Source organism: Acinonyx jubatus, chromosome A2 (genome assembly GCF_027475565.1).
Source record: "Acinonyx jubatus isolate Ajub_Pintada_27869175 chromosome A2, VMU_Ajub_asm_v1.0, whole genome shotgun sequence".
NCBI lineage: Eukaryota > Metazoa > Chordata > Mammalia > Carnivora > Felidae > Acinonyx > Acinonyx jubatus.
In genome coordinates, this window is record NC_069383.1 from 32,212,601 (window position 1) to 32,240,380 (window position 27,780).

The 27,780-nt window shown below is 34.9% G+C and overlaps 1 long non-coding RNA gene across 1 annotated transcript in view; it reads left to right on the forward strand.

Moving 5' to 3' along the window:
* The window catches only part of LOC128314732 (uncharacterized), a 187,003-nt gene that overhangs the window by 149,816 nt on the left and 9,407 nt on the right, over positions 1 to 27,780 (forward strand). The gene's annotated exons all lie outside the window — the stretch shown is intronic.

Sequence of the window (27,780 nt, forward strand, 5' to 3'; positions counted from 1 at the left end):
GGGCAGGCTCAGCTTGCTTTTCCTTCGGAGATCTGCTTTGGGAGGGGCCCTGTGGCACCAGGAGGGAGTCAGACCTGCCGGAGGGATTGATCCACAAAAGCACAGCATTGGGCGTTTGCGTGCTGCAAGCAAGTTCCCTGGCAGGAACTGGTTCCCTTTGGGATTTTGGCTGGTGGATGGGCGAGGGAGATGGTGCTGGCGAGCGCCTTTGTTCCCCGCCAAGCTGAGCTCTGTTGGCCCAGGCTCAACAACTCTCCCTCCCGTTGTCCTCCAGCCCTCCCGCTCTCCGAGCAGAGCTGTTAGCTTATAACCTTCCAGATGTCAAGTCCCGCTTGCTGTCGGAACACACTCCATCTGGCCCCTCCGCTTTTGCAAGTCAGACTTGGGGGCTTTGCTTGGCCGGGGGGCAGCCCCTCCACCCCGGCTCCCTCCCGCCAGTCCGTGGAGCACGCACCACCTCTCCGCCCTTCCTACCCTCTTCCGTGAGCCTCTCGTCTGCGCTGGGCTCCAGAGACTCTGTTCTGCTAATCTTCTGGTGGTTTTCGGGGTTATTTAGGCAGGTGTAGGTGGAATCTAAGTGATCAGCAGGATGCGCGGTGAGCCCAGCATCCTCCTACACCGCCATCTTCCCAGGATTCCAATAATTAAGACTTTGAACTTCATACCCATTATGTTTGGGGAGGTATATGACTGATACTTCAAACATACTTTAAAAAATACATTGCTCAATTTTCATACCTTAATAGATGCATTTTAATAATGCATGGAACTCAGAACAGGGTCCCCAGTAGGAGCTCATAAGGCAGTACTGTTGTGGAATCCCATATGTGCCCTTTTTGGCCTTTCCATGGCTCCATTTTGCTCTGGACAGGATCTGCCTTCACTAAGAATGACCAACCAGAGAGTGAAAAAAAAATAGCAAGAGGAAGTGCCATCCCACAAGCCAATGACAGTGTTTTAGGAATAAAGAAGAACAATGATGACGAAAAATACTCATCATATTTAACAACATGGAACCACTGTTTTCAGTTGTATTGGTATAATGAGTGTGCCAAGTGAACAAATCTATCTGTGGCTTAAAATTTTTTTAGAAGTTTGACTGTAGATGAGGTAAGTCCATTGGTGGAGGGAGATGTGGAGTTAAGGGAGATTTAAAGAAAAAGACTTTATTGAGGTATAACTTAAATACAAAACCTGCACATATTTAATGTATACAATTTGATGAGTTTGGACATATGCATACACCTGTGAAACCATCATCACAATCAAGGTAATAGACGTACCCATCGTGTCCAAAGGGGAGGAATTTTTTTCATTATTTTGCATAATTATGGAATTAACCCAGTTAAAGATACATTACTATAGAAAAAGAAAGATGGGATAACTAATATATAATGTTCAAGAAAAAGTGGGAGAATTTAAAGGAGAGGTGATGACTTTACTTCAGCTAGGGGGAGGCATACCTCCACCAATGAAACCAATCTGAAATGAATGGTCAGTGTTATAGATGTGAAAAATATGGTTGGGTTACAGATGTGCCAGTGAAAATTTGATTGAGTTGTATCTAATATCTTTAATTTTTCTCCATGAGGTTCACATAAAAGAAGAGGTTTGAATGTTTAATGGCATTTTTAAAAGTCTGAAACAATTTTGCAAAGAACAAGAGTTTGAAATGATAGAGAAACATAATAAAATTCAGGGGTAGTTGGAAATTCTTAATGTAAGTAAAGCTATTAAGAATAATATTCATTTGTGATGTATTCTTAAGAAGGATTAAACAGTAATGTGCATTGCTCTCAGAATTGAAATAAATAGTAAGAAAAGAATTTTCTCTGTAACAGAATAATACTTTGAGATATTCCTTGATGTAAATATGAACACATGTATATTTATAGTTTCCTAACAGTCTTTGCCCTCTCCTCAAAGAATCAGCAGCCCTTATTTCTGAGGAAGACATCAAAACTAAAGGATTTTTCTTCTAGTGTATCAGTTTTTTTGATTTTTCAGAAACCCAAACTTTTTAATATAAAAGGGTAAGACACTGAAGGACTGGGGAATATATACTTTATTTGAAAGAATTATTATTTAGGCAGTTTGGGAGTATAAGAAAGACACCTCCAAACACAGTGGCTTAAACTAGATAAAAATATATTCCACTCTAACAGAAGAGTCTAAGTTTGTGGTGTAGTCTAGTGTAGAGGCTTCGTCTCTCTGTCTGGTTCTCTCTCTCTCTCTCTCTCTCTCTCTCTTTTCTTCCAACCTCAAAACACAGCTTGTATCTCCAGTTCCTATAATCCATGTCCACGTTACCCCATTAGGAAATGGAAAATAAAGGAAATGTAGGACATGGCCATGACTTGAAAGAAGTTGCCCATCCCCCATCTGCTCACATTTCACTGACCAGAACATATGCCCATACCCAGCTGCAAGGTAGAATAGAAACTGTAGCTTTGCTGGGGAGGTGGTATGCAGAGACAGATGGCATTTCCTATGTAGCCAGTTAAAATTTGAAGATTCTATTCGTAAAGGAAGAAGAGAGTAATATCTTTGAGTATAAATTGGCAGTCTCTAACACAATGTACCCCTTTGGTATATTGAGAATATACACATAGAGAGTACACACAACATCCTCACAAGACAGGCAACCAAACGACTGATCATGATATTGCATTCATCTCAAAGTCTAAATCCTCTGGGTTATGGGCATTCCTCTTCAGGAGGTCTATATATGACTAATGACCAACAATTAATAGTCGTGTTATCTGTCTTTTTCTATCCCAAATAGTGTATCACAAACAAAAAGAGAGCAATTTAAAAACTCCCATTCAGAAAAAGAAAGAATGGAGAACATTGTTAGGCAATTGTCATGATAAATCCTCCCCAATATTATAGCAGGATCCTTCACTGGAACATCTGGCAGTTGTGATTTGAGTTCCTGAAAGGACCTCTTTGTTCTCTATCCCTCATGGCCACCTATGAAGAGACATTAGATAATATGTCCTTCCTGGTGATTACACAACTCTTGCTGGCACAATTTTAGAATTATAAATGTTTTACTTCAGAGTTATAGTCACAGTTTTGTGACTTCTTTTGACTTTAGAATTTTTCACAAAAATTCTAGTAGTACATGTCCAATAAGAAAATTAATAAGTAATAAATAAATTTCAATTAATAGATCTCTTATCAAGAAATCAAGTAAAGATAACATCTCATAATGGTACTTAATTGCCACAAGTCTTGTCATTTATTTATAGATGGGTTGTTTCTCCAACTTAAAAAGGACATTGTTTGGAAAACTGTAGCCTTGGCAGAAAAACAATAGATGTACTACAGTCTGTGTTGGTGGTTTTACTACCATTGTCTGTCAGAGAACAAGTAAAAAGAGTAGAATAAGAAAGCTTGTAGTCAGAATCTTGACTCTTTCAGAGCTTCTGATGTCACTGCTGATATTAATCTGATATTAATTTAGGGATACAGAATCACTCATTGTTTCCATCTCTGAGAAGCTTCAAATTATAATTTTATCCCTCCAGCTAGATTGCAAGCTATAGGCAGTAAGAAGTTCCTTGGAAAACCGTAATCCCTTCCTTCTGTGCTTTCAAGGTGTGTAACCTGTGGCGTGATTTCTTCTCTTAGTTATAGGTGTTTGATGAAGGTGAAAACACGAAACACAGATCAATATTACTCATTTTTAAAATATTTTTTATTAAATTGCCATGAAATCTGATTTTCAAATAGCCTTTGAACCTATCACAACATCTTGCTTGTTCCCTCATTAATTAATATGTTAAATAAAATCTTTGGTACATATTAATTTTCTGTTTGCTGAGTGTTATGATTTTATCTTTCTGAAAATTATACTGCATCAGGGGCAAACCATTCCTCTTAATGGCACAACCTGAAAGTTACTCATATCGTTTCTATTCATATGTCTATGGCCATAACATAGTAACATAGCCACACTTCAGAGGAGGCTGAGAAATATAGTTTTTTTCTCTTTTTTCTTTTTTTGGATGTCAGGTGACCCTATTAAAATTCAGTGGATTTTATAATAAAGGAAAGAGAAAATGGATTTTGAAAATCATCTGTCATTTTATAATTTAACAGCCATAATTGGTTTTCCTATCCTAGACAAAGCAACATTTCCCTGGACTAGTTAAGAAAGAGATAAATAGAAGGGAAACACAGTATTAAATTCTGGAACTTATCCCTGATGTGAGGATCTGCTCTACCCTCAGAGATGGGTTCCAGATATGAAGGGAAATGGCAGAAACCACTCAAGTCGTTGGGGAGAATCTAAGTGTAAGAGCATTCTGTGCTTTGCTGTTTCAGTGGAGCCTTACAGTATTAGCCCATGTTTCACATTGTGTGGACGAAATAGAGCTGAGAAGGCGATGTAGGAGTATCTGGGCTCATGGAACTAAGATAGACACCTCAGTCATTTCTCAAATTTGTCATGGAACAGGGAGGATGAAAATATGCCCTGTGTGACCCAAATGGATTAAGATATATGTAGGAGAGATACTTGCAACCAGGAAAATAGAAAGCATTAGCAACATGTTCAGACTAATAAGTGAATGAAAGAGATCCTGTATCTAAGGGATGCCTGGGTAGCTTAATGCTGTTGGTCTTTCTCTATTCTTCGGCACTGTGTTAGAACCTGGGTTGCAGTTTGGGCGCCTGAATCGACTAAGATCTTGCTTTGTTGCTCATCGTGTAAGGAATGGGTCCAGATCTGGGAGATTAACTAAAGGAGGTTTATAAGCAATTGACACCAACATCCCCTGCTTTTCCGCAGCCTCCCAAGCAAACAATCACTGTGTTAAGTGTCTGGAATTAAAGAGTATATAACTAGTTTGAAAGACTGATGAAGATAACTTAGGAAAGACTAGAGTAGACTTTTTCTCTCTGATTTTTTTCGTTATTGAAACAGGGCTTGTTTAGAATAGTTCAGTAAATGTAACTTAGTTGAATTGGAAGAAGTTCTAATGTACTTGTAGCCCTACTTAATTTCATTCAAATAGGCTAGACAGAAGGCAGTAATCTTTTATCATAAGGACCAGATAGTAAGTAAATATTTTTGGCTTTTTCCCATCACAGGTAGAAGTACTCAACTTATTATTCCCCAAATAATTAAATTAGAAGAGAACAGAAAGGCTCAAGTTTGATATTTAAGACTTACCTCGTTTTAAATACATGATTATTTTAATAACGGTTTGAACCTTACATCTTATTGCTAATTTCATTTTGAGATCAGCTTTTCATTCAGTTATATTGATAGTTATATACTGATATTCATGTTTCATGTTATCATTTTCACCTATAAGCAATAATATGCCTCGAACTGCATGCATCTGGCTATTATGAGTTAAATTACTCTTTTTTTAATTGCTACATTCTACAATTTAGTTATTATAACATAAATATTTATCAAGTCTTTTCCCACATATGAGTGAAAATATCACCATGATTTGCCTGAGTGTTTAGATTAGAAATATTATTGTAAGAGTGCTAATTCTTACATTATTCTTCTTTGAGATTCTTAGTAATATTGGCATTAAAGATTTTCTATACATCACTTTTTCTACCTGAAGAGCACTTACATGAACTGCATACCAACTCAAGAACTGTCACTGATATTTAGTGAGTAGCCTCCTGATTTTTACTCTTAGTATTACAAATAGAAAATAATTTTCTAAATGTTTTTTCTCCTAAAAATCCACTTATATAAATTGGTAATATTATTGTTTCCTTTAATTTTTTTAACGGTTTATTCATTTTCGAGAGAGAGAGCGGGGGAAGGGCCAAGAGACAGGGAGACACAAGATCTGAAGCAGGCTCCAGGCTCTGAGCTGTCAGCACAGATCCCAACACGGAGCTCAAATCCACAAACCATATGATCGTGATCTGAGCTGAAATCAGCTGCTTAACTGACTGAGCCACCCAGGTGCCTCTATTGTTTCTTTTAAAATAAAAATGAAACATATTTTCTCAGATAAATTTGGAATACATGTGTTGTTAGGGTGAGGAGGTAAAGTCCCTGTATAAAGCTGTTAAATGAGGGGGCGCTTGGGTGCTCAGTGAGTTGAGCGTTACTCTTGATTTTGGCTCAGGTCATGATCTCACTGTTGGTGAGATGGGGCTCCGCATCAGGCTCTACACCGACAGGGTGGAACCTATTTGGGGTTCTCTGTCTCTGTCCCTCCCCAGATCTCTCTCTAAAAATAAATAAACTTTAAAAAAAATTTTTTTAAACTGTTAAGTGAGGAGTTTTATATCTCAGACATTTGGCTGAGGCCTCCTAACCAAAGACAATTATGCTTAGTGACCTTATATTCTAAAGAGATGTTCTGGACAGATGTTTACAGGATTTTCTGATAAAGACAAAAATTTGGGGTTCCTGAGTGGTTCAGTCGATTAAGCATCAGACTTCAGCTCAGGTCATGATCTCGCAGTTCGTGAGTTCAAGCCCCACATGGGGCTTTGTGCTGACAGCTCAGAGCCTGGAGCCTGCTTTGGATTCTGTGTCTCCCTCTGTCTCTGTCCCTCCCCCACTTGTTCGCTCTCTCTCTCTCTCTTTCTCAAAAATAAATAAACATAAAAAAAACTTGCCTATAGATCTCAGACTTGCATCTGTTTCTTCTCTCTAAAACCAGATCACTCCATTCCAGACACATTGGCTACTTGATGTTGCTGGCATATACCAGGTGCCATCTGGCCACAGGGCCTTTACTTTGCTGTTGCCTTTACCCAGTAAAGCTCTTGTCTCACTCTTCCCTTCTTCAAGTCTTGTTCCAATCTCACCAGATCACCAAACTTAACACTGTAGTCACCTTACACTTTTGATTACACTCACTATTCCCCCTCTACTGTTCTACTTTTTTCCTGTAGCTCTTGTCATCTCTTAGGATATGCTATGATTTGCATATTTCTTGTGCTTATTATCTGTTTCTAGCCTCTAGAATATAAGCTCCACAAGAGCAGAGTGGGGATCTTTGTGTTGTTTATTGATTAATCCTAAGTATTTAAAATAATGCTTGGCACCTTGATTGGGTTTAATCTTGAGCAAGCAGTGCATGGACTCCCTGAGTGTCTCATGTGGTTTGCCCAAAGTGTATTTTGGCTAAACCTTACTTCATTCCAGTCAATGTTTGATTACCTATCTCTAGAATAAAATGTAGGTAAAAGTCCATTTTCACCTGTCATTTAGCAATTTTTACTAGAGTTCACTGATACATTTGACAAAGTGTTTTTCTCCATGGGGGGTTGCCCACCAAACATTTGCCATTCCAATCTACACATCCTCCATCTGGAAAAATGTTAGCTACATCATTACAAAGCTTACCATTCTATTATCTCAATATTTTTAGATCAACTGAGAGGTTCAGATCAAAAGATATTTCATGTGTTATCTGCATATTTATTAGAAAACATAAATTGCAATCTATAACCCATTAGCCACAGATATGAGTTAAATTGGAAAATATAAATTATGCCAGAAAATTTTCCTCTGCCTTTAAGCAAGATATCTAAAAATTATAATTCCTCTCTCATCTCCAGTAAGTTATTTGTTGGGAAAGTCACCCTAGAAAGCCCAGTATAGAAGGCAAAATATAACCATAACTATTTATCTTTGAGGCCTTAGAGTTATATGTTTCCCTAATTACATTTTAGGAGCATTACTGATTTTGGAAAGTCCAGTGTATCTCAGCCTAGATTTTAAATAGCTATTTTTGGAATGACCAAGAGATGGACTTTATCGAAACACAAGTAGGATCAGAGAATTACCATGCATCAAGACAGAGAGGGTTGATTAAGTGAGATGAAAATAAATCCTCAGTAGAAAGGAAGTATTGAGAACAAACTTAGTTCTTACTTGATGGAAATGTGAGCATCCCATCATAAACCAGATGCTTATGATTAGATGAATGGAATTAATGAGAATATTAAAGTGACTAAATTGTTATTTGAGTCCAAGAATTGGGTGATTTTTCTTTCCAGAATCTCAAATTATTGATGTCAAATTTAAAAGGACAACCTAAAACTACAGGATGATTTTCTCAATTAGCTTTTAAAATTACTCCTTTGTAAATTACTTAATCTTACCGTGTAAAGAAAGTCATAAATCCTTACTCTTGGAGATTTTCCAGTATAATTCTAACCTTGGTTAATGAGTACATATGATCCCATTATTATCTAGAGATGACTGAGAACAATAACAGCTTACTTCTCCTCAAACACTTGTTAGTGCCACCTTCAGCAGCCCTAATATGAGCAATTATAATCCAGGAAGACACAGGAAGAGAACTACAAAGAGAAGCCTTAAGTCTCTCCTTGAAAGAACATGCCTCAGTTTAAAGCAGGGGTATAAAAAGGGAAGGCAGTAACTTATTATGGATTCCTTTTGTACCTTCTTTCAGTGAATCATTTGGTGAGATTGACTCAGCATGCTTTTTATTTTCTTCTGACATAGGAGCTGAGAAATGAATTAAAGAATTTATTTGAATTAGTGAGATTAAATGAATTCCTATTTTATAGCCAAGAGATTGGACAATATGCAGTGATTATATTTTATATCAAATGTATTTCATTAAAAAACTGGATTGATATTTATTTCAGTAGATTTTTAAAGTATTTTTCCTAAATTTTCCTTGGAGCCAGTCTTATTTTTGTTATAGAGTAATCAGGAAGGGGCAAAGAGAAAATACTGGGTTTGGGGGTCTTATAATCTATCCTGCACAGTGATTCATAGTAAGATAAGACTATTCACTGCAATTTTTTATTGATTGAATGGATTACATTAACATGTTCTCTTATTTTTGGAAGAAACATTTAGTCTCAATGGCTAGGAGCAGCATATCGTAATTTGGAACAGTAGACAAATGAGATTTTAAAATCCTAGAGGCCTGAGTTTAAATCCTTATGCAGCTGTGTTATGACTATTTGCCTATAGAAAAAAATCCCTGAATTAATATGAGCAATCATTCCTTAAATATAAATTAAATAACAATAACATTCACCGCATAGGGATATAAGAATATTAAATTAAATAGTGCATATTACATACCTTTGAGATTTAGGCCTGTAAACCAGCTAACTCTGGGAATTGACTGAGAATTGTAACTCTTTTATGATTCAAGTTAGACTTTTGTTCACTTGATCTAGAATTCTTCCTCTTACACGAATCAAGTAAAAATTTAGTGAACTTTGCATCTATTTCATTTCTAGAGACTATAATTAACTAACCAACACCACAGGTCTCTGAGAGTCAGAATGTTCTGATTGCTGCGTTGACTCTGCTGTTCATTATGATAGCCATGCCCACCATGCTTTTGTCAACTGAGTGCAACCCCTTGGCCTGTGGCACCCTGGGAGCCAATTATCCCCATGGCATTTAGGTTTCCAGATCCAGTGACAGCAGTTCCCACTGTGATTTCTGACCTACAGAGAAGAGTTATCACAGAGCTTTTCAAGGATGCTGTGCTGAGAACATGACAGGCACTAATAATGTTATATACATTTTATTATCATCCTATAAATTACGGTAAGAATTGTTAATGACACATGTGTTTACCCAAAACAGGAATAAATCTGATTGTGCACACAAGGTAGAATGCATAGCATGACACGCCTATGAAGTGCTTATTAAAAATTCTGATTCTGGAGCTTTAACTTAACTGTTCTGAAATAGAGTATATGCAAGTTAGTCTGCAGACTGTGTTTTTAGCAATTTTTTCATTTTATTTTTATGCATATTCAATTTTGAGGATATTTTTGTAAAGCATATTGCTTTTCTAATCTAATTACTTGGTGCAGTATTATCTTGATTTCTACTGTCCTTAGTTGCTACACTTCATATTTTTTCTCATTCCAGAATTGATAAATGATTGAATTGCTAATGATTGACTCAGTCTGTGATAGAGGTAAGGTAACATCAGCTAAAAAATATTACATATATGTACAAATACAAATTAGTTATATATGTATGTATATATACGTAAATATATACATACCACAAACAGTATGTAATGTACGTTTCTTATCACTTATAATCCATTTTTCTAACTAGAGAGGTGGAGATAAACATCTTTCACTGAGTTTGTCCAAAGGAAACATCTCCTAGTGCAAGTGAGAGTCTCTTCTTCCAATCCCCTATTTCTATATTGTCTATTAGTCTGTTCTTGGCTCTATTCTATTTACGTTTCATAGGTGAGAATGTCCACTGTCTTATATTGAACCTCTGGGTTATAGGAGAAATAGTATGTCTTCATGGACCATGGCAAATATTCCCTTTGATTTCAACATCTCCAGATTACAGTGTTCACTTCTGATTCATTTTGAATAGGAAACATTGAGAATTCTGGACACAAATTACCTCCCAAAGCAAGGGCCATAGAAATAAAAAACCTACATAGGAATACAAAGCATACATTAAAATGCTCTTCAAATCTTTAAGTATACATTGGAAAGAAAACACTATATTAAAGATGAGCAACGTCATCGTTCCCATTACTGTTATTGTAGCCTTTTGTTAGCTTCATATGCAAATTAAGTAACAGACTAAAATGGGTTTCAAAGTGTTTGAAAAGCATGGCAAAAACCATGTGTATTAATCTGCTTTAGAACCACAGTTATAATTCCTTCCTTGCTTATCTGAAGGCAGCATTTATAAAAATGCAGATAGAAGCAGACATCAGAAGAATTCATTGTAAGGCAGTATGTTGAGCATCTCACTGCTCCTCTGTTGGCTGATTGTTACAATACCAAAATATTACTCATAGAGGCTTAAAACAGTATTTTCAGGGTGCCTGGGTGGCTCAATCAGTTAAGCAGCCAACTTCAGCTCAGGTCATGGGATCTCATGGTCCGTGAGTTTGAGCCCCATATCCTGCTCTGTGGTTATAGCTCAGAACCTGGAGCCTGTTTCAGATTCTGTGTCTCCCTCTCTCTCTACCCCTTGCCCACTCATGCTCTGTCTCTCTTCTCTCTCAAATAAATAAACAAACAAACATTAACAAAAAAGAATTTTAAAAACCCGCTATTTTAAGTGTGTTTTAAAAACATTTTTTGGAGCTCCTGGTTTAGTGCCAGCAAGTGAAGACCTTGAAAGTTCTCCCTCCCATCCTCACAACAAATAAAGCTGAAGAAACAGAAATCCAGTGACTTTTTTGGACCCATCAGAGGACTGAAGTCCCAGGGCAAACTACCACTCCAAAATCTGGGCAGACAAGTAAATCCAGAATCACAGTCTAGATCTCCTTACCTGAAACACAAGCCGCTGAACACATGAACTGGTGGGAACAGTTACAAGGTAACTTTAATTACTTGCTGGAGGCTGAGTACGGACTAAGGGGAAAGTGGAAAGCTCTTGGGGGCTTCAGTCTGGCAGAGGGGAGGGCATTTTGTGGTGGGCTTTACATCCAAGAACTACACCAGTTTCTCATGGTGAAGAGCCAGGAAAGATCCACCCATGACACTGTTAGGGGGAGGCGAAGTTTAAAATACTAATACAGGAACATCCTCCAGAACAAAAGTTTACTTTTAAGAGGAAAAGACTTATAAAGCTCTATCCCAACAGACTTGTAAAGCCTTATCCCAACAGTCTTATCACTCTCCTGCCACCTGAGGCTTCTTGCCCCACCTAAGTGGGGAAAAAAAAGCTAAGAAACACTTATAAACTCTTCACAGCCCAGGGACAGAGGCCCACTAAAAGACTGAGATTTAATACGAGATTATAGAAAGCTTGCACTTCCTCGCACTTTACCACATGCCAACAGAGCTTATAGCTGAAAGATCTATAGTACCCAGAATCTCTCTGAGGAGAAATACTCAGGGAAACCCTAAACCAACAGGGAGAGTTTTAAAAAGCAAGGATATTGGAAGAATTTGAAGACTTATGGCAACACAGATACAGCAAACATTAGACACAGCACAACTCCTAGACAGATAAACAAATTTAAGGCCAATATAACTCCAGATGTCAACACAAAAATATTTATACATTGCTACTACTGCTTTTAGTTAGATCTTATTTTTCTCTACGTAGATAAATCCAAACACATGAATCAAGAACATATATTAAGGAATAGTTTTACAGTAGTAATTGAAAGGCAAAAATAGAATTTCCCAGGTACCTTAGACTCTCAAAATATTTTGGATTGAATATACATTCTATTTCAGGTAAGATATGAGTGTTAGGATTATATACACCATTGCTTCATTTATTACCTTTTATTTATGAGATTGACCTTCCTATAAATCTTAATGGAAGAAAAACAATTTTTAAAAGTTTTCTCGTGCCAAAACACAAGATTAATCAATTACTTCTACCTTCAAAGGTAATAAATATAAACTAGAAATAATAAGTCATAGAATCTGAGCTGTAGGAAAAACTCACCAAGTCAGCTGACTGATGTTTACTGTCATAGAGGCATAGATCCTGGTGTTAGTTGAGAGATATACAGATTTGACATGTACCAAATATCAACAAAAGTGTATGTAATCCATTCAGTTTATTCTACTTCTCTCTTAATTAAAAGACAGCGTGGAAAATAAGAAATATCCCATAGCAACCAAAAAGTGTGGGAGTATTTTTATGTCAGATGAGGGAAAATTCCAGAGCAACTGTGATTAAATATGGTATTTTGGCATTTTGTAAACTAAAAACTAGATTAGTTACTACAGTATTAAAACCAGAATGCCACATGCCTGGAAAAACAACAAAATGATGAGACTGCTAACAACCCTCTCTGAGTTAACATTCTACAGAATCGAACCTATTTTCCTAATTTCCTAAAAAAATACTCAATATCCTAAGAGAAATGAAAGAAGAAGTAACAAAATTATCATGGAGAAAGACATAAGTTTCAGTTGAATCAGGTTTATATGTACATAAAATAATTATTGCAATGACCAATAACATTAGTTAACATTAGTTACCTTAGGTTTGCCCAAGATAATCCTGGTTTGCTCATTTTTTTTTTCCCTGACTTAAAATATTAGTATTACTCACTTGACTCTAAAAACTAACCATTAAGACCCTTTGGGATTTTCCTCTGCTTCCTCCTCCAGTTTCATGCTACCCTCTCTAAATTCAACTCACTCAAACTATTCAGCACTTCTTCTGACTTTATGAATAATACCCTGAGGTTATGGCATGAGATTTTTACTATGCCAGAAACCCTTTGCCTCCTGTTCACCAGCCAACTCTTACTAATTTCTCAGATTGCATTTGAAATATTCCTTCCTGAAGGAGGTTTTCTTTGACACTACAGCCTCATGCCCAGAGTAATTCATTAGGTCCCCCTTTAATTGCTCTAATAAGTTTTTTATTTCCCTCTCATAGTTTTCTTTTGTAGGTATAGTCTTTAATGCCTACCTTCTCTTATAGACTATAAACTCCACAAAAGGCAAGAACCAAGCTTTCTTTGTGACCTCTCTTTTCCTGGTTCTTGGCAGAGAAACACAAAGAAAGAGTTTACAAGCATTAATTGAACATAAAAATGATCTTATGATGTCTTTCTGAACTTCATCACACAAATGAGGAAACTGAGGTTTAGAGACTTTAAATATAATTCTCATGGTCACATTCCTGGTAAACAAGAAGTCAGATTTCAAAGCCAGTCATGACTGAATTCAAAGCCTATGCTTTTGATATTTTAGAAACAGACAGTGAATAACATGACACATTATGTTTTGGAAAATGTACCTACTCTTTGAAAGCTATATAATTAAATCATCTGGTAGATTTATAATTGGCTTTTTTTGGGGGGGGACAGATTTACCGAGGTTTATTACACATATAATAAATTTCACCAATTTAAATTCTACAGTAGACATATTTTGCAAATGTATTGTCATGTAACAACCATTAGAATCAAGATGTAAAACATTTTCAAAACCCAAAAGTTTCCCTGGTGCCCCTTTGCAGTCAATCTCCTCTACCCATACTTGGACCTGACTAACATTGATCTGTTTTCTGTCACTAGAGGTTTGTATTTCCTAGAATGTCATATGAATGTATTCACACATTATATGATCTTTTATGTTTAGCTTCTTTCACAGTTTTTGAGATTCATCCAGATTGCATATTGTTTATTATTTTTATTGTTGAAGAGTATTTCATTCATATAAATATACCACATTTAGTTTATTCGTTCATCTGTTGCTAGACATATGGGTTTTTCAAGGTTTCAGCAGCTGTGAATAAAGCTTCTTTAAATATTTATGAACAAATAATTGTGTTAATACATGTTTTCATTATATCTTAAACAATACCTCAGAGTGGAATGGCTGGGTCATACGGTAAGAATATGTGTAACTTTATAAGAACCTACAAATAGTTTTCCAGAGTGATTCTAAAATTTTACATTCCTTATAGCAAGATATGAGATTACCAATATTCCACATCTCATTTTTAGGTGCAATTTTGTTGTTGTTGTTTCATAAGAAGAAACAAGTATAGAGATGATAGAGATTGTTAATATGTTAACTTGGTTTTGCATCTATCTCAGAGAAGTGGTATGATCATGATAGCATTTGAAAAGCCTATTTAGCTTTGGGAGTTATGTGAAAATTCTACCAAGGATAAAATTTTGCTCTTTAGTCAAGCTAACCCTACCCAGCCCATCAATTCTTTATTAAACTCTTTTCCACTTACCTTTTCTGCAACAAGAACAAAAAAGTAAATTATTCAAAAGCAATATGATATGCACTTAACATAGTTTATGAAAGAGAAATGCTGCTTAACTCTCTATATTACAATTCAGTATACCAGTAGAAACATGATATTCAAAGTCTGAGTTGTTATGCTAAATTCTTTAGGGCTACCATAACAAATTATTTCAAGCTGAGTGGTTTAAACAACAGGAATGCCTTGTGTCATAGTCCTAGAGGCTAGAAGTCTAAAATCAAGGTGTTATCAAGATTGGTTTCTTCTGATGAGTCTGAGGAAGAGTGTATTCCATGCCTCCCCCATAGTTTCTGGTGGATTGCTGGCATCTTTGGATTATAGAGCATCACCCCAATAACTTCCTCCATCTTCATTGTCCTCCCTGTGTGCATGTTTGTGTCCAAATTTGCCCTTTTAAGGACACCAACCTAATAACCTCACTTTAACTTGTCTACCTGTATAAAGACTCCATCTCTAAACAAAGTCACATTTTGATACACTGGAGATGAGGATTCCAAAATGAATTTGGGGGATACAATTCAACCAGTAATAGTTATAAGATCCAATGATGGTTGTGCTTATTATCATAGTATTAAATAGTAATTACTTCTAAATTTATATTAATGTTAAGTGAAAAAACACAAGCTTCTTTATAACTGCATTGCTTTTTAAAAAAAAATATTTATTTAAATTCAAGTTAGTTAACATACGGGGTAGTACTGGTTTCAGGAGCAGATCCCAGTGATTCATCACTCACATGTAACACCCAATGCTTATCCCAACAAGTACTCTCCTTAATGCCCATCATCCATTTAGCCCATTCCCCACCCACCTCCCCTCCAGAAACACTCAGTTTGTTCTCTGTCTTTGAGAGTCTCTTATGTTTTCCCTCCCTCTCTGTTTTTATCTTATTTTTCCTTCCCCTCCACCATGGTCATCTGTTAAGTTTCTCAAATTCCACATATGAGTGAAATCATGATATTTGTCTTTCTCTGACTGACTTATTTCACTCAGCATAAGACAGTCTAGTCCCATCTACATTGTTGCAAATGGCAAGATTTCATTCTTTTTTATCGCTGAGTAATATTCCATTATATATGTATACCACATCTTCTTTATCCATTCATCAGCCAATGGACATTTGGGCTCTTTCCATAATTTGGCTGTTGTTGATAGCACTGCTATAAAGGTTGGGGTGCATGTGCCTCTTTGAATCAGTATTTTTGTATGCTTTGGATAAATACCTAGTAGTGCAATTGCTGGATTGTAGGGTAGCTCTATTTTTAATTTTTTGAGGAACCTCCATACTGTTTGCCAGAGTGGCTGCACAGTTTGCATTTCTACCAGCAGTGCAAAAGGTCCTCCTTTCTCTGCATCCTTGACAACAATCTGTTGTTTCCTGAGTGGTTAATTTTAGCCATTCTGACTGGTGTGAAGTGGTATCTCATTGTGATTTTGGTTTGTATTTCCCTGGTGACGAGTGATGTTGAGCATCTTTTCATGTGTCTGTTAACCATCTGGATTGTCTTCTTTGGAAAATTGTGTGCTCATGTCTTCTGCCCATTTTCTAACTGGATCATTTGTTTGGGTGTTGAGTTTGGTAACTTCCTTATAGACATCAGATGCTAATCTTCTATCAAATATGTCATTTGCAAATATCTTCTCCCATTCTGTCAGTTGCCTTTTAGTTTTGTTAATTGTTTCCTTTGCAGAAGCTTTTTACCTTGATGAAGTCCCAATAGTTCATTTTTGCTTTTATTCCCCTTGCGTCTGGAGACATGTCTAGTGAGAAGTTGCTGTGGCTGAGGTCAAAGAGGTTGCTGCCTGTATTCTCCTTTAGGATTTTCATGGTTTCCTGTCTTACATTTAGGTCTTTCATCCATTTTGAAATGGAAAATTTCACACATATTTTTTGTGTGTGGTGTAAGAAAGTGGTTCAGTTTCATTCTTCTGCATGTTGCTGTCCAGTTTTCCCAGTACCATTTGCTGAAGAAACTGCCTTTTTTCCATTGATTACTTTTTCCTGCTTTGTCAACGATTAGTTGGCCATATATTTGTGGGTCCATTTCTGGTTTCTCTATTCTGTTCCATTGATCTATGTGTCTGTTTTTGTGCCAGTACCATACTGTCTTGATGATTATAGCTTTGTAATACAGGCTAAATTACGGAATTGTGATGCCTCCAACTTTGCTTTCATTTTCAACATTGCTTTGGCTATTCTGAGTCTTTTCTGGTTCCAAACAAAGTTTAGGATTGTTTATTCTAGCTCTACGAATAATGTTGGTGTTATTTTGATAGGGATTGCATTGAATGTATAGATTGCTTTGGGTAATATCAACATTTTAACAGTATTTGTTCTTCCAATCAATGAGCATGGAATGCTTTTCCATTTCTTTGTGTCTTCTTCAATTTCTTTCATAAGTGCTCTGTAGTTCTCAGCATACAGTTCTTTTACCTCTTTGGTTAGGTTTATTCCTAGGTTTTGTATGGGTTTTGGTGCAATTGTAAATGGGATTGATCTTGATTTCTCTTTCTGCTACTTCATTATTGGTATATAGAAATACAACTGATTTATATACATTGATTTTATATCCTGCAGCTTTGCTGGATTCACATATCAGTTCTAGCATTTTTTGGTGGAGTCTTTCAGGTTTTCCATGCAAAGTATCACGTCATCTGCGAAAAGTGAAAGTTTGACTTCTTCTTTGCCAATTTATAGGTCTTTAATTTCTTTTTGTTGTCTAATTGCTGAAGCTAGGACTTCCAATACTATATTGAACAACAGCAGTGAGAGGGGACATCCTTATCATGTTTCTGACGTTAGGAGGAAAGCTCTCAGTTTTTCCCTATTGAGGATGATATTACCTGTGGGTCTTTCATATATGGCCTTTATGATGTTAAGGAATGTTCCTTCTATCCCTACTTTCTTGATGGCTTTTATCAAGAAAGGATGGTTACAGCAATGGACAGATCATCCAAGCAGAAAATCAACAAGGAAACAATGGCTTTGAATGACACACTGGACCATATGGACTTAACAGATATATTAAGAATATTTCATCTTAAAGAAGCAGAATACTACATATTATTCTCAAGTGCACAGGAAACATTCTCAAAAACAGATCACATGCTGGGTCACAAATAAGCTTTCAACAGATACAAAAAGATCAAGATCATACCATGCATATTCTTAGCTCACAATTCTATGAAACTTGAAATCAACCACAAGAAAAAAATTGGAAAGCCCTCAAATGCATGGTGGTTAGAGAACATTTCACTAAAGAATGAATGGGTTAACCAGAAAATTAAATAAGAAATTAAAAAATACATGGAAGCAAATGAAAATGAAAACACGACAATCCAAATCCTTTGGGATGCAGCAAAGGCAGTCCTTAGAAGAAAGTGCATTGAAATTCAGGGTGTTGTATGGAAACTAATTTGACAATAAATTTCATATAATAAAAAATAATAATAATAAATAAAATAAAATAAAATAAAATAAAATAAAATGAAATTCAGGCCAATTTCAAGAAGCAAGAAAGTCCCAAATACACAACCTAACTTTATGCCTAAAGTAGCTAGAAAAAGAGCAGCAAATAAAGCAGAGGAAGGGAAATAATAAATATTAGAGCAGAAATAAATAATATAGAAACAAATAAACAATGACCAAAAACCAAAACAAACAAACAAACAAACAAAAAAACAGTAGAACATATCAGTGAAACTAAAAGCTGGTTTTTTGAAAGAATAAACAAAATTGGTAAACCCCTAGCCAGACTTCTCAAAAAGAAAAGAGAGAGGACCCAAATAGATAAAATCATGAATGAAAGAGGAGAGAATAACCAACATGACAGAAATACAAACAATTATAAGAGAATACTATGAACAATTATATGCCAACAAACTGGGCAATCTAGAAGAAATGGACAAATTCTTAGAAATACACACTATCAAAACTGGGACAGGAAGAAAAAGAAAATTTTAATAGGACCATCACCAGCAAAGAAGTTGAATAGACTATCAAAAATCTCCCAACAAATAAAGAATCCTGGGCCAGATGGCTTCCCAGGGGAATTCCAGTAGACATTTAAAGAATAAAATAAATAAAATAAATAATAAAATAAGTAAAATAAGAAATAAAAATTGAAGGAAAGCTTCCAAACTTATTCTATGAAGCCAGCATTACCTTGATTCCAAAACCGGACAAAGACCCCACTAAAAAGGAGAATTACAGGCCAATATACCTGATGAAACTGGATGCAGAAATTGTCAACAAGATACTAGTAAATCTAATTCAACAGTATATTAAAAGAATAATTATTCACCATGATCAAGTGGGATTTATTCCTGGGCTGCATGGCTGGTTCAATATTTGCAAATCAATCAACATGATATACCACATTAATAAAAGAATAGGAACTACATGATCCTCTCAATAGATGCAGGAAAAACATTTGACAAAATACAACATCCTTTCATGATAATTGCATTGCTTTTAACAAGACTTCACTTTTATGGATTTCTTTAAGAGTGAAACTATTTCAGTGATAATCAATGATGACCAAAAGTTTTGAAAACATTCTTACTATTATGCAAAGCAAAAAGAAAATCATTTTGGAAATTCTAAAATTGTTAAATGTAGGTTTTATTGGAGGTAGCAAATTTTTTAATATTAGGAAATGGATTACACTTTAAATACAGTAAGTTTCTGTTTAGGTGTTTATTTTTGAATATTATGAAATCAATGAAATATGAAGAAAAGGTAATATATAATTTTAATAATTTCATACAGAGGTTCCAAATGTATATCATTTTCTAAGTTCAAATGTTTTTATAAAAATTATTTTAATTGAATGTACCCTGAATTTCATAAAATTATAAAACAATTCACATCTAATCTAAATTGTAGCAATTGATCCTAGAGTGAGATTTATCCTGTGGTTATGGAAGGCAATGGCATTTACAACTGGAATAAATTAAAGCAGATGAGAAAAAAATCTATTGTATGTAATACTACTTCAATATATTCTTAAATGACTATGCCAATCCATATTCATCAATAAAAGAAATGGTGTGTGCAAAAAAATGAATAAAAATTTATCGCCAAGAAATAGCCCATGTTTTACAAGCATAGAAATTGTTGTATTATAATCTCCATGCATTTCTTCTTCACTATGTGTCATACTCAAAGTATTAAAAAATACAGGCAGAATACAATTTATTAAACACTGTTTCTCCTACAATTTGAGTTACAGAGAGAATTTGGGAATCTTTCCTGTTGCCTTAGATGAACTTACCCTTCAGTATTTCTGTCCCTTTTAAGAAAAGGGGCTGTGCTTTATTCTATTATGTGTACTTATTAAAATTCTAATAATTCAATGACTTAAGTCTAATTTTTACAATTAAAAAAATTTGCAAAGAATTGTTATGTTAATACACTTGAATTCCAATTCTAAATGCAAGAATACTACTTATTATCAGGTATACAGTAGGCAGAATAATGCCTTCTTACTAAGACATCTGCACCCTAATCCCTACAACTTGTGAAGATATTACCTTGCATAGGAGAAACGACTTTGCAGATGTAATTAAGTTAAGGATTTTGAATTGAAGAGATCAGTGTGAAATATCCAGGTGAGCCCAATGTAGTCACAAATGTCTTTATAAATGGAAAAGGGAGGCAGAAGCATCAGTCAAATAAGGAAATATGATGAGAGAAGCAGGGATCAGAGTGAAGTGATAGTTGGCTTTGGTGATGAATAAAAAAAAAAAAACTGAAACATTTAAAAGGACCCAAAAACATCAACACCCAAATGGATTCAGTTGACACTTTTAAAGCATTCCACACAACTGCGGAAGAATACACATCTTTTCAAGCACTAACAGAATACATGCTTCATCTTGTTTGTAGATTGGAAGATTCAACATAGTAAAGGTGACAATTCTCAAAGTCTTATCAGTATCCCAGCAAGATTTCTTGTGGATATAAACTAGATTATTTGAAAATTTATATGGAAAAGCAAAGGAACTTAAATAGCTAAAGCAATGTTGAAAAAGAAGAATAAAGTGGAAGGAATCAGATTACAGATTTGAAAGGATTATCAGTAATGTAAGACTATGTGGTAGTGCTGGGAGCATGGACACAGAGACCAAAGAAACAAATAAGAGAGTCACAAAATGGACATATACAAATATGCCCAACTGACTTTGGACAAAGATGCAAAAGTAATTCAGTCAAGGAAAGACAGCCTTTTCAACAAATGATGCTAGAGCAATTGGATATCCATAGGCACAGAATAGATTAGGTAAGTAATAGATCAATAGATTGATCTATAGATAGATACAGCTCTGATTTAAACCTTACAACTTTCACAGAATTTAACTCAAAAAGGATCATGTATTTAAAGTGTAAAACTATAAAACTTTTAGAAGATAACATAGGAGAAAATCTTTGGAAACTAGGGCTTGTTGGAGAGTTCTTAAACATGACAGAAAAAAAAATCTGTAAAGAAAAAATTGATTAACATAACTTCATAAAAATCAAAAACTTATGTTCTGGGAAAACTCTGTTAAGTGAGTGAAAAGATTAGCTACAGACTGAGAGAAAATATTTTCACACCAGATACCTGACAAAGGATTCATATGTAGAACTTACAAACACTAAAAACTCAACGTTAAAAGAAGGAACTATTCCATTTACAAAATGGGCAAAAGAGGGGTGCCTGGGTGGCTCAGTTGGTTAAGTGTCCAACTTCATGAAGCTCAGGTCATGATCTCATGGTCCGTAAGTTCGAGCCCCACATCGGGTTCTATGCTGATAGCTCAGAGCCTGGAGCCTGCTTCGGATTCTGTGTCTCCCTCTCTCTCTGGCCCTCGGCCATTCATGCTCTGTCTCTGTCTCAAAAATAAATAAACAATAAACATTAAAAATTTAAAAAAAAAGAAAATGGGCAAAAGATATGAAGAGACATTTCACCGAAGATTATATAGGTATGACAAGTAAATAGAAAAGATGTTAAACGTCACTAGCCATTAGGGAAATGCAAATTAAGTCCATGATGCAATATCATTACACACATGTTAGGATAGCTAACATGAAAAATTAGTAACAAGGGGCGTCTGGGTGGCTCAGTTGCTTCAAGCATCTGACTCTTGATTTCGGCTCAGGTAATGATCTCACAATTCGTGAGTTCAAGCCCTGCATCGGGTTTAGCACTGACAGTGTGGAGCCTGCTTGGGATTCTCTCCCTCTCTCTCTGCCCTTCCCTGCTCTTTGTCTCTAAATAAATAAATAAATAAATAAATAAATAAATAAATAAATAAACTTTAAAGATAAGAATTTGAATAAAAAACAGTGGCAATACCAAATGCTGGTGAGGGTATGAGGAGACTTGATCTCTCTTACTTGCTAATGAGAATGTAAATGAATATATCCACTCTGGAAAATAGTTTGTAGTGTCTATCCAAATATACACTAACCACCTGAGTCAGCAAATGTACTCCTGGGTATTTATCCCAGAGAAATGAAAAATTCTGTCCAAGAAAACCTGTACATGATTGTTCATAGTAGCTTTATTTTTTTCAGGCTTTTTCAGGTATAATTGACCAATAAAATTATATTTAAAATGTACAGCAGCTTTATTTGTAACAGCCCCAATCTAGAAACAACCCAGATGTCCACAAACAGGCAAATGGCTAAGTTGTGTATACCATAGCATACTATTTGGCAATAAAGAGGGCGTAAACGTTGATATACACAACAGTTGAGACAGTCATCACCAGTTTCATGCTAAGTGAAAAGAGTCAGTATCAAAAGATCACATTTTTACTCCATTTACATACAATTCTTAAAGTAACCAAAAAATAGAGATGGAATTCAGATTAGTCAGTAATAGAGATTCCAGATGGTGGAAGGAGGAAAGTGTAAATATAAAGGGGAAATATAAAGGAATTCTTTGTGGTGACAGGACATTTCTGTACCTTGATGGTGATCACACAAAACTACACGTCATAAAATGACTTTGAACTATACACCTATATTGTACCAATTTGAGTCCTGGTTTTGATGTTGCACTACAATCTCAGGTAAGATGGAAACAGTGGGGGAAATGGTGATGTGTACAATGTTGTATTAGGTTTCTTTTTAACTGAACTCATTTTCTTTTTTTTTGTTTGTTTGTTTATTTTTAGGGAGAGAGTGTGTGGAGGGGGAGGTAGAGGGGCAGAAAGCAAGGGAGAGAGAGTTCCAAGCAGGTTCTGCAGAGCTGGACACAGGGCTGGATCTCACAAACTGGAGAGATCATGCCCTGAGCGGAAAGCAGAAGTCAGACACTTAACCGACTGAGTCACCCAGACACCCCTAACTGAACTCATTTTCTGCTTTAGACAAGAAAAAAAGGAGGAAGAAAAGGCAAGGTAGCAGAACAGGAAAAAAAGAGATGAAGTAGAGGAGAAGTAAGAAGAGAACCACAAAAATAGTGTAGAATAAGCATAGTGTCTGTAAAAAATAGCTTTATCAAGAATCAAGAAGTTTAAAATAGCATATTTGAAACATTTGAGCACTTGAAGTTCAACACATGAGGAAGGCTTAGGTACTATAAATATAAACAAATTTGCAATTCTTTTGTTTTCTATGCATCTAATATGAAAACATAAAAGTTACTAGCAACTCACTGCGATTTGAGCTAAGTATAAATTCATCTTTTGAAATAATGTTTCCCAGAATAAGGATTCCTCCTCTGGTTAGTCTATTTTTCCTCAACTCATTCAAATGCTTAATATTATGTAGTAAATAACTTCAGTCCAAAGTAACAGAATTGCTATAGAATAAACTAATCAATTAATCTAAAAAATTCAGTTGTCAACTCTAGCTTGCAATTTAGCAACACATTATGTTAAGACATCTTTATTTGTTTGGTGTTCTTTGTTTTCAATATAAACTACGACTAACTTCTGGAAATATGATTAAGAATCATACTTTATCATTATTACAGAAGAAATATTTGTTGAAAACAGTAATTTAAGTCTTAATCAGTTTATGTACTTAATTTAGAAACTCATTAGATGATTTTATTCTTTAACAAACAAATCAACATTTATTAGAATGAGCCTAGAGATTTTTAGTGCTAGTATTTCAAAATTCTGAATGAGTTAAATTGATGAACCAATCTTAATGTTTTAATCCAAATAATGTATACTACTTGAAATAATCTGATCTTTTTGTTTGGGGAAGAAATATTTGCTTCACAATAAGATTATATTTTAGTCTCCCCTCATTGAAACATTTCAGATAGTTTCATCAAAATAGTTGCTTTCTCTTGTAGGAACATACAACATGTTGTACAGTATTTTAAGTAAGTCATTCCACTAAATAATGACTACGTTGTTACTTAAATTGCATTTCATGCATAATTATTGGTGCCTTGTGGGCAAGCACCTTGTCTTTTTCATATTTCTATATCTAATGCTTCAGCTATGCCTAAAGTGTAGACAATGCTCCACATACATTATTCCATTATTTCCATCATTAACTCAGTACTGCATTTGAGTATCAGCACAGCTAAGAATTGTTTTTGAAAGAATATATTTCAAGTTAAGAGGAGTGTTTCTTTTGATGGTTTTATACACATGAAATTGCTCACTTTTCTTAATGAAACTCAAGTCAAATTCTCAAAATAAACTTGGTTTTCTCAGTGACTCTAGTCTTTCATCCAGTTCCTCTGCACTTGATGTATACTGCCCCATAGTAAATGCTTCTTACAAACTAGATTATAGTAGGTACCCTTTCTCCAGATTATTTTGAGGTTTTTTTGTTTGTTTGTTTGTTTTTATTATTTTTTATTCTAAATGTTTCCCTCATTTCCACATGTCTTTCATTTTCATTACTACATTTCTACGTATAAAATAATTATGAAGTGAAATGTTTGCTTCATGACATGTTATTAGATTGCTGTATTTGGTGAACAGTTTTCCTTTAATTGATGTGATGGGATGCCCAGGAAGAGACAACGGTGAAGCTATGTTCTCTGGGCATCTACACTCCTTTCCTTCCACTAAAGGTAAATGTAAAAATACCAGTTAATCTTTAGCTTTTGCTTACTACATAATAATGGATTTAATCTTCATAATTACCTTATAAAGTAAGCACCATTTCTTACTTCATTACTTCATTGGAAACGAAAGAGGTGATAGGCAACTATAATTGGAGTTTCCCTGCCTGCCCTCAATTTTTCTGTGGTAGATGAGTTAAACAAACAAACAAACAAACAAACAAAAAAACAGGTAAGCAAAGACTATCCTTTGGTAGCCCTGGAGATTTTTTTTAATTGAATATTTCAGAAATGGATAATACAGAATGCAAAAAAAGAGTAATGGACAATCAAGAGATGTAAGAGCCAAATCCTGTCTTTCAGCTCATTGTTTAAGATTTTCACCCTAAAATCTGATTTATCTTAATCTCAGATTGGTTCTTTATATACTTCACTCAAATTGTGACGAATGACATTTTACTTTGTTTAGTGACGTTTTAATGAATGGTTTGTGTGTTTCTGTGCATAAAAACAGAGGGAAAAGGAATTTAAGGATAGAAATGACAAATGACCATGAAGCTTTAATATAATTATTAGTAATTTTAATCTCTTTTTCCTTTATATTATTGTTAAAGTTTAGGTAAAAATTCAGACTCTTACAGGTTAATACAAAAAAATTCCTAGTCTCACAATCTAGTACTCTACCCCAGGAATATAAATTATATATTTATATGTTTATAATATGTATGGGGCATAGTCTACTACCCCTACACTAGTAGCATTTAAAATATGTAATATATAACTAATGCACATGCATTTTATATATACGCTTAAGCACTGAGTTTAAAAAATACAATATACTTGAGCTATTTAATGTGTCTTATTCTGTGTTCTTAAATATTCTAAAGAATTGTAACCAAGGTACACCCATTTAGAAATCATTTTCCTGTTATATGATTTCATTACCCATTTTTTTCAGATGTATATTTGCTTTTTCCAGCTCTCTTTTACTTTAACCAAGTTAAATACATTTGAGTACATCAAATTGTAACTGTCGTCTGAAGATAATTGGCAAGTATTGATTTTTCTCCTTTTAATAACTGTCAAGAGTACAGTAAAAGAATCTGGGGATCTAGAATGCCAATCTTAATGATCCAGTTAGTCTAAATATCACACTAACAATGAACCACTTTTCCTTTAGCAACATTAATTCTAAAAACACCATGATATTGGGGCTCCTGGGTGGCTCATTCAGTTAAGTGACTGACTCTTGATTTTGGCTCAGGTCATGATCTCACCATGATCTCACTGTAGTGAGATAGAGTCTACATCAGGCTCCAGGCTCTCCCTCTCTCTGCCTTTCCCCCAATCTCACTCTCCCTGTTTCTCTCTCTCTTTCTCATAAAATAAAATAAAATAAAATAAAATAAAATAAAATAAAAACACCATTATATAAACATCATAGGTTCAAACTCCTTATTTAACTGTCAGTGGAAGTACTTTATGTACTTAATTGCAAAATGTTGGTTACAGAAAGAGACAAATGATCACAGTAGCAACAGAAGAGGGAGACCCTGAACATAGAATCTTATATCTTCCCTGGCCCTTTCCTCCTTCTACTGGAAGCTTCTGTTTATGGATGATCCAGGGAAGTCTGACATGACCAACTGTGAATTGATAAAAAAGGAAATCAACATTCATTCAATCCTACTTTAATATTAAGGGTGCAAAATGGTTGCATGACTGTCCTAATAAAAAAATTTTTTTCAACAGAAAAAGAGATGGTATCATGAAGCAGAAGAACTTATTCAATGTGAATGCATAATGTTTGAAGTAGGAAGAAAGCGATCACAAGATGATTAGAACACCATCCTAAATTTGTTAAAGCAACTGCAGCTATACAGGAGGACCACAAAATAAAAATAACAATCAAAGAGTGGGGGACCTCAAGGAAGAGATAGATGGATAGCAAGCAGTAAATGATTGCCAAAGAGTAGGAGGAGATGCAACAAAAACTGGTAGAATCCAAGAAAGAAAGTAGGTGATAAAAACAACTTCAGAAACCAAAAGACAGAGGGAGAGCAAAAACCATGAAACAATAAAAACACTTGAAAATATAAATTAGAAATCAGTTAAAAATTAAATTTAAATAATAAAAGGGTCAAAGAGAGAGTTCCTCATGATAAACTTCCAAGTTACTGATTTCCTCCCACATATATCGCTTCTACCCCATGTATGTTTGCTCAATTTTATTGCTTACATGTAATTTTTCCTCTAGCAATTATTCTTTTTTCATATTTTATTCTTATTTCATATTGCTTTTATTTTACCTTATTTTTTTATCTTTTAAATGCTTAGTGTATCTGCTTTAGTACTTCTGTTTTCCATAGGAGGTAGATATAGATATAGATATAGATATAGATATAGATATAGATATAGATATATAGATATAGATATATGTCACAAATTATAGTTTTTATTTTGAGGCAACTGAAGTATTCAGATATCTCTATATTTTAATCTGGTACTTCATATTTCCCTATAGGTCATATGAACTCTGATCTAATATATATTGATCTGTGGAGACCAGTATATGAGTTCAAAGACAATGTGTCGCATCATTTTAAGCTCTGGCATTTTTTAAATCTTTCCTTTCCTTCCTTTCCTCTCCTTCCTGAGTATCCTTTCCTTAGTTCATAGGGACCATGACATACTTAATTTCTGAAAGATAGAACAAATATTCTCAGTTTTTTAAAAATGTCTCCCATTGATCTCTCTAGCAATACATTCTCCACAGTATGATCAAAGTTGCTTTACTAAATCAAAATATATAATGCCGTTGTCCCACCCACGTTCAATATACCTAACAATTCTCCAGTGTATGTTGCAAAAAGTCAAGAGTTGTGAGGATGTTGTAGTGATTTTACTCTGCCAATTTGATAAAGCTGAAACTATAGTCCCAGAAATAGCTTTCTGGTTGCTTTAAAGCTGAACTTGTACAAAATTTGGAAGGAAAGAGTGAAGTAGCAGTAAGGAATGAAGTACCTGTCCTTGCTTTCTGAAGGACACTATGATTGGATA